General features: G+C 37.7%; 1 pseudogene; it reads left to right on the forward strand.

Annotated features, from left to right (window-relative positions):
- Positions 1-3,051: 3,051 nt before the first annotated feature.
- Positions 3,052-7,907, forward strand: part of LOC131297880 (protein PARTING DANCERS homolog) — a 5,172-nt pseudogene continuing 316 nt past the window's right edge.

Genomic DNA, 7,907 nt, shown 5'->3' on the forward strand with positions numbered 1-7,907 from the left:
CGGTACCTTTCTCGGGTTTAGTACCGAAACTACTATTTTGCCCAGTTTCAGTACTCACATGACAGATTTTGGGATTTTTCTGTGCGCAATTCGGCCAACTATAAATAGAAACCTTTTACTCTTTTTACACCCCTTAGCCACAAAATTAGCCCTAAACACTCTCTCCCTCATCTCTCTCAAACCCTCACCCAAAATCCCTTGATTTCTACACAAATCTACCTCCAATCTTCAAAATCTAAGTGTTTGCAACTTCAATCACACTGGATTTTGGAGTTTGGTAGACAAAGGGTAAGTTCCATGTTCATGCTCTTACTCCTTGGCTCTAAGTCACGTTTTTCTTTCTCTCCTCTCAATTACTTGTTGATCTACACTTGTTTATCTTGTTTTTGGGTTATATCCACTTTAGATTTTGTAGCAAAGCTTGGGAGGAGCTTGTTCTTTGTAGATTCAAGTTTGTAGTAGTGGGTATACATAGGGTTTTACTCAAAACCCACTTTGGTAGAGATTTCTCTCTTTCTCTTCATGTTGTGTGGTGATTTCGTGTGATGTTAGACCATCCATAGTGGTATAATCAAAAGTCAATTATTTTTAAAGTTAACAATATTGGTGCAAAAGATAACTTACAATGGTATAATCAAACTTAGCAACATCTTTAGAAATAATCAAATTTTGGGCTTTGGATAACCAAAACTAGCAACCTTTTTCAATAATCAAAATTTGTTGACCCCACTCCACATAAGTTAACTGGTTTTAAAATTTGTATACACGCGTGTTTCAACTGATATTTTCTTCTTCTATTATTCGCCTGCTCTATATCTTCTTCTCTTCACCCACAAACTGTTTCTCTCTTTTTTTTTTTAATCCAAAAGTGAAGCTCATATCTCTCAATCATTCAAAAAATTCATAATAGGAGGGAAGGAAGTCACTGATTTTTTTCACAAAATTAAGGGAGGGAATCGATATATTTTTGTCCAAAAAAAATATAATAGAGGAAAGTGAATAGTGGGAAACAGAGGAGGAGAAAGAGTGAAATTGTAGTGGACCATTTATTTTGGTTATTGACTAGAAGTGACCATTGTAGACCTTAACATTGTTAAGCTTAACAACCTCTTAAATGAATAATCAAAAATTCATGTGTCAACTTTTGGTTATCCATTTTTGATTATACCACTATGGATGACCTTAGTGCTTGATTGTCATACTTGAAATTAATGGAATACCGTAAGGCATGGGGATCGTATTTTGTTGAAAAGTTGCATATTTCCTCTTTGATTGTTGTGATCTATGAATTGTTTGTTGATGTGTTAGTTAATGTGGGATGTGTGAAATAAATAGATGGTTCCGTGTCGATTATGATGATTTCTTGTTGTAGTTGAGAAGCATAAGTGTGGGGTTTGTTGTAACGCAAGGGGTGAAAATATAGAAGTCCAAATAGGAATATGACTGAACTGTAACGTAAGGGGTGGAAATACAGAATCGCAAGGGATGGAGTTCACTGTAACGCAAGAGGTGAGAATACAGAGTCGCAAGGGGTGAAAATATTGTAGGAGGTGTGTGTGAGAGCGCTTTAATTGTTTCAAATGGTGTTGGTAGGTGTGGTTCCTAAATTTATACTGGTGTATTGATTCCTTGTGCCCTAATGGTTTAAAATGGTTATTGATTCATTTCTTGTTGTATGATTTTTCCCTCATTTTGCATGATTCACTTTCTCCACACTCATCATCTCATTCACATGTAGATTTAGTTGAGATTTTTCTACTGGACTAGTGTAGCTTAACCTATCATCATTTTTAGGTGTGAACTCAGGACGTTAGCTTGCATGCTTGGAGTGCTTGAATGTGAAAAAAAATTGTCACTTTTGGGAGTTTGTGCTAACTCTGAAATTTAGGCCGAACAAAAATACTACCTCCGTCCCAACTCTAAAATTTAGGAAAATAAAACCTTATACTTTTATTATGTTTTCTGATTATGGACAACAAACATAACAGTTCTTCCTCTGAAACAAGGACATGCCTAATTGGGCGCCGTGTCGTATCGGAGCATGTATCGCCAGCGAATACGCCTTGGACACGCTAAGACGCATCATTACGTCTTTGTTCTTTACCTATCCATTGGTAACTTTGCCCCACGGTTGACCGGCCTAGAGAATATTGTTGTACTTTTTTTTTATCACTAAAGGCATTATTTCCTTACTTGATAGTGGAAATTAGGTATACAAACTGGCAGAATAGAATGTAATGAATTGTATTTTATCTTGTCCGTAGCCCAAACCATCATGCAATTTGAAAGCTGCAGTTAATGGTTTTAATTAACTGATGCAGAACAGAATTGAAAGAAGAGTAAGATGAACAAAATAAAAAGCAAAGAGGCTATTTTGATGTTGTGAACAGTGGACGCGAAGAGTAGAGAGATAAAAGAATTCTAGGCCGAGCACCTAGATAACCTTGGGCAACACACCTAGGACCTCTTTAGCATCCAATCAAAGAAAAAAAGGATTGTGTCACACAATCTTGAAAGCTTAAAACTGCAAGTTTTCTAATATATTCATTCATGCCTTCATACTCTTGAAGTATATCAATTTATAGGCTCCTAATGTGTTCAATACCGAAGACTATTCCAATTCCCTAAATGGCTGGATAGGATGAAAGTTTTAAGTGATGGTTGAATTCATTGAATATGTGGTCAAACATCATTAAATGAACCGTCACAAGGCTTGTGAAAAGTCACAGCCTTAAATGTTCCATCCAATGTCTAGTTAATATCCCGAGTAGGCCCTTCATCATTCTGCATATGCCAAATTAAGGCTTGGGCCTTAGAACCATCCAGTCCAGCCTTTTATAGACTTTTACTGTTTGCTTTCATTTTCCATCAATTCAATATGATGCATTGAAACCATATATGCTTATTCTAAACACTTGATGGCCATTACATGTTGTGATTACACTTCCCAATAACAAATGTGCAATTCACCTATAAACCAATGTTTTAACAGTTGCTAGGCGCTAGTTGGGCGGTTGGCCACCTTAAAGCTTCAAGGCCTTGTAATCGGCGATTAATTGATGCATAACAGTTAGTCAGATTTAGTCAGATAGGCCCTGCACTGATTAATTCCTTTTTTGGTACACTGCTGTAAACTATTCAACAACATGTGGATTCCAAATGTGAATTAGTTGATAACTCTGAACTGCCTTTTGTTCTAAGCGGTACCTGATTATCTGTAAGGGATTGTGTTGATTCATGTTATTCAGGTGGTGTAGGGGTTTGTATGATGAGTAACACATGGAAAGAAGGGCAGCACCCGACCTTCATCAGCTTCATCTCGTCCTTCTTTAATGCATATTCTTTTTGGCTTAACTTTGTCCCAATTGCCCCTGTAATTGCCTTCCCACAATCAAGTTTAGCAATAGAGTGGCTGATCCTTTGACTATAAAGTTTGATATTTGTAAGATTTTATTCTCAACTGTGGGGCATCAGTAGCTTTCATGTTTGTGACAAACTGGGATTGCAGTGACACTTCACCTGTCTTTGGCAGGTAATTTGGTTTTCTTATTTGATCCTTTTGTTTTCTGATCAACTTAATGTGGTCTGTTTACTACAGAGTTCAGAAACTGAAGGAGCAGTTTGCAAACCTCTAAGTGGTTGTTACGCTTCCAACAAAGGAGCAAAATGATTCCTTTGTTCGCTCATATTTTAGGTGAGATTTTCGGTAAACTACCATATTGATGTCTCCATAACATGGCTATATCTGATTTTTAAGAAATTGGATAATGTTTTGCTTTGTTGAAGATATGGAATGGTGCTTGGTAGGCCAATGTTTGTGCTTGTTCAAGACTTAGAGATGGGTTTTGAGAAGATTTTGAAGATTGCACATGCTCGTGGGGGTAATATCCTGTACTTTAAAGGTAACTGTAACAAATCTTTTAAAGTTGATCCGTTAACTTGACAACCTATGTAGCAGTATGCAAGCAGCAGGATGCTGTATCAAAAATGAAGGCTGAGGTATGTAAAGTTGACCTTTGTCTTGTATGGTTCTTATCTGCTAGCAGAGTGCTATCTTTCTCAACTTCTGCTATTCAAACTTACCTAAACAATATGTCCTTTACTTGCAAAGAGGGAGGGATCCATGCAACAGATCGATGCTTTTCTCAATGTGGTCACATCCATACCTGGCATTGATAACCATGATGCAAATGCGGTAAGATATCTGCACTCCTATCAACTTCTCTCTCTGGTTTATTTTTTCTTTCTTGTTAGTTAGTATTTATGCTTGGCATCTCCCGATTCCTTAATAATTTCAGCAGAGATGAAATTCTCAAGTACTTTAGTTAAGTTTCGGACTGGATACAATTTGTTTGCTGAACTTCGTCATATGCTACTATGCTTAGTAGTTATTGTTACCCAAAAATTGCAACCTAGAGGGGGTGAATCGGGTTGCTTAAGAATCTCTAACAAATATATCCAAGATAATATGAGCAGGTAAAAGAGAGAGAGTTAAAGACATAGAACCCGATTATAGTGGTTTGGTCCGGATTTGTTCACGGTCCGGCCTAGTCCACTTCTCCTCAAGCAACTACTTGAAGGTTCCTTTAATCTTCAAAAAGATTACAAGCAGTAAGTCTTGCGGGTGCTTACAACGACCTTATCCCCTAGCTTTCCCGAGGAGCTTGTGCAACCGCAAGAGTTTTCTCCGAAAACCGCTCAAAAACAATAACACCCAAATTCCAACCCGAATTTGGTCTTCTAAGCTTTTCAAGTGTTTGACTCAAACACTCGCTTAGGAATTACAAGTATGTGAATAAGGTATGAAAATTATCGCTCACGACTTGTACAAATTTTCTCTCAAGAAAAATATGAAAGTGGAAGAACAAGGAGAATTTTTGGCTTTGATCTTTTGAGAAATTGCTCTTGCAATAATATGGAATGTTGTAGCTTGTATTGGGGCTCATTAATGAGTTCTTGATGCCTTATATAGCCCTCCATATGCTTCCTAGCCGTTGGAATGTGAATAGAGTTGTTGAGGAGAGAAGTGAGAGCACTATCTGTTGGAACTAGCCGTTGGAGGCCATTTTACATTGGCCGGTTGACATAGTGGTCGTCCGGGTGGTCGACCGGCCGGTCATCCGGTGGGTCATCCGATGGTCTCTGGTTGTCACAGCTCTCTGTTCAGACAGCCGGCTTGTCAGCCGGTTCGTCAACCTGTGGCTCAAAATTTCATCTAAATAATCCATTAAAGCATGTATTGAGCTCACTAAGTCTTTATGAATCCAAGAGACTTTATGCAATATGTCAAGGCAAAGAAAAATTTGTCTGAAAAAGGACTTTGAGATAAAAGATTTTCTTTTACCAAATAAAAACTTCATCAAAATAATAAATAGTAATGCATATAATTTTCAACAAATTATCATGCACATATTTTTCAACAGTTATGAATATTGTAATGCATAATAACTATGCCTACTTTCTTCCTTATTTCTCCTAGTAGATCTGACTACTATCAACTGAAACGGAGATTAACAAATTCCTCTGGCTGCTCCCTGAAATGCTCTGGCCCCAACTTCTCCTTTCTTTTTTGTGCAGAAAAGAACCATCTGTTTTGAATAACCAAACCAAACCAAACTAAACCAAACCGAGCCTTAAGTCCCAATCACTTGGGGTCGGCTACATGAATCCTTTTCCTCCATTGGGCTCTATCAAGAGCCATTTGTTCACACAAACCTACTATACTCATATCGTTGCATACCACAGCATTTAATGTCAATTTAGGTCTACCCCTCCCCGCAACGTTGCTACCCAAAGCTATCATATCTGCTCTCTTAACTACTGCATCTCATGGTCTACGGTAAACATGCCCAAACCATCTTAGCCTATTTTCCCTCAACTTTTCTTCTATGGGTGCTACACCTACCATCTCACGAACCGTTTCATTTCTAATCCTGTCTCTTCTAGTCTTACCACACATCCACCTCAACATTCTCATTTCTGCTACACTCATCTTATTCACCTGTTGTTTCTTAATAGGCCAGCATTCTATCCCGTAAAGCATCGCCGGTCTAATGGCAGTTCCATAGAATTTTCTCTTCAATTTTATGGGTACCCTCTTGTCACATAGTACACCAGTAGCGCTCTTCCACTTGAGCCACCCCACTTGAATCCTATGGGTCACATCATCGGCAATCTCTCCATCTCAACTACTGAGTGATCCTAAGTATCTAAAATGATCACTCTTAGGTATCTCCTGGTCTTGGATCATCACTCTTTCTTCGTGCGCAGTGCTGGTACCACTAAACTTGCACACCATATACTCAGTTTTACTCCTACTTATTCGAAAACCCTTTGACTCTAATGCTTCCCTCCAAATTTCTAGTTTCGTATTAACACCTCTGGCGGTCTCATCCAGCCAAGCGAACTTTACAAAAGTGAGAGTAAAAGTAGAACACATATCTACGATGGACAGATCTTTCTTGACACCCATAAGGAGATGTTTGCTGAAACATGCACCGTCATCAAGCTCAAAGTAACGCACTTCCAAAAGCAAAACTTTTGTTTTTCAAATATTCTGAGAAACAAATCAAAGCTCAACCATGATAGAACAAGATTACCCTGCAAGTAGCATAGTACTAAAACAAGAAACATAACCTAGTCTATGACCGCAATTAAGCATCATTATCAAGATTAACTACTCTAGTTTCTCAAGTCCATCAAGAGAGTTGATAGGCAAATCGACAACCTGATAAAAATTATATACTACAACACAAATAACCATGGTGTCTCATTTTCGAAAAGCCTGTTGGGGTTTGGGTTGTCTTAGCTGGATTTTTTGGTATGTCTCCATTCATTGCTTTGTTTGTGGGCCAGTAGTTAGCACAAATTTTAATCTTTTCTCTTCAGTATATTGGGCCTATGCACGCACCTGTTGGCCTGTATTTTGCTCGAGGGCTTGTCCCTATGTTTTGTACTTTTTGCAACCTTTCTATTGTCAATGATGATTTACTTTTCGAAAAAATGGAATACACACACACACACACACACAAAGAGAGAGAGAGAGAGAGAGAGAGAGTTTCTCAAATTTTTCTTCCTTCTAATCTTTCTTTCTTTCGTTTTTTGATTACTTGTGAATTGTGATGCAAAGCAAGTAAGAAAATTTTACAATTGTGCAGATTCTGTTTTATTCACAAATGTATTGTGTAGTTTTTTTGATAAGTAATGTATTGTGTAGTTGTGGGTTATCATTGATTGTTCGTACATTCGTAACGATGTTAAAAGTTTACCACATGTTATTATACAAATACAGTATGACTTTCTTTAGTAATCGTTTATTTCTGAAATGTAAACCATTCACTAGGGCCTATTCTATATCACTGCAGGCCGAAACCTCAGGTTAAGTAGAGAAAACTGCGGTCTACTTTGTTTATCTATGATAATACTAAATTTAGTTTGGTTTGACAGTTGCAAATTACCAGTTTAGATCCATCAGTCCTACATCGTTCTGCTTTGTGAAAGAAATTGACTATGTCTACACGTTAGATGTTTCATCATGTCAAATCCTCCACTACATCTGGTAAATGGTAAATCAATCATATTGTGGGAATCAGAACGCAAGCATATACTGTAGGCAGTGAAACTTCATTTAACCAAAGTTCTCTGAAATATTCTGTCCACATTTTGATGGCTCAAGAAGGGGTGCCTAACTTCTTTGACGTCTTACCTTTTCATTTCAGCTTAATCAAGCCATAGGTTCAATCGAAGCAATAGCTAAAGCATCCAAAGAATTAATCTTGGAAAATACAGGCCTTTCCGCTGACAAAGCAGAGACGATATCAAGGTTTCTCAGAGATCCAAAGTTTTACCTCAGTCCGAAGATCATTTGACAGAACAATGTAATAGTTTTTCAAAAAAAAGAGAAGCTT

This window comes from Rhododendron vialii, chromosome 8a (assembly GCF_030253575.1).
Source record: "Rhododendron vialii isolate Sample 1 chromosome 8a, ASM3025357v1".
Taxonomy (NCBI): domain Eukaryota; kingdom Viridiplantae; phylum Streptophyta; class Magnoliopsida; order Ericales; family Ericaceae; genus Rhododendron; species Rhododendron vialii.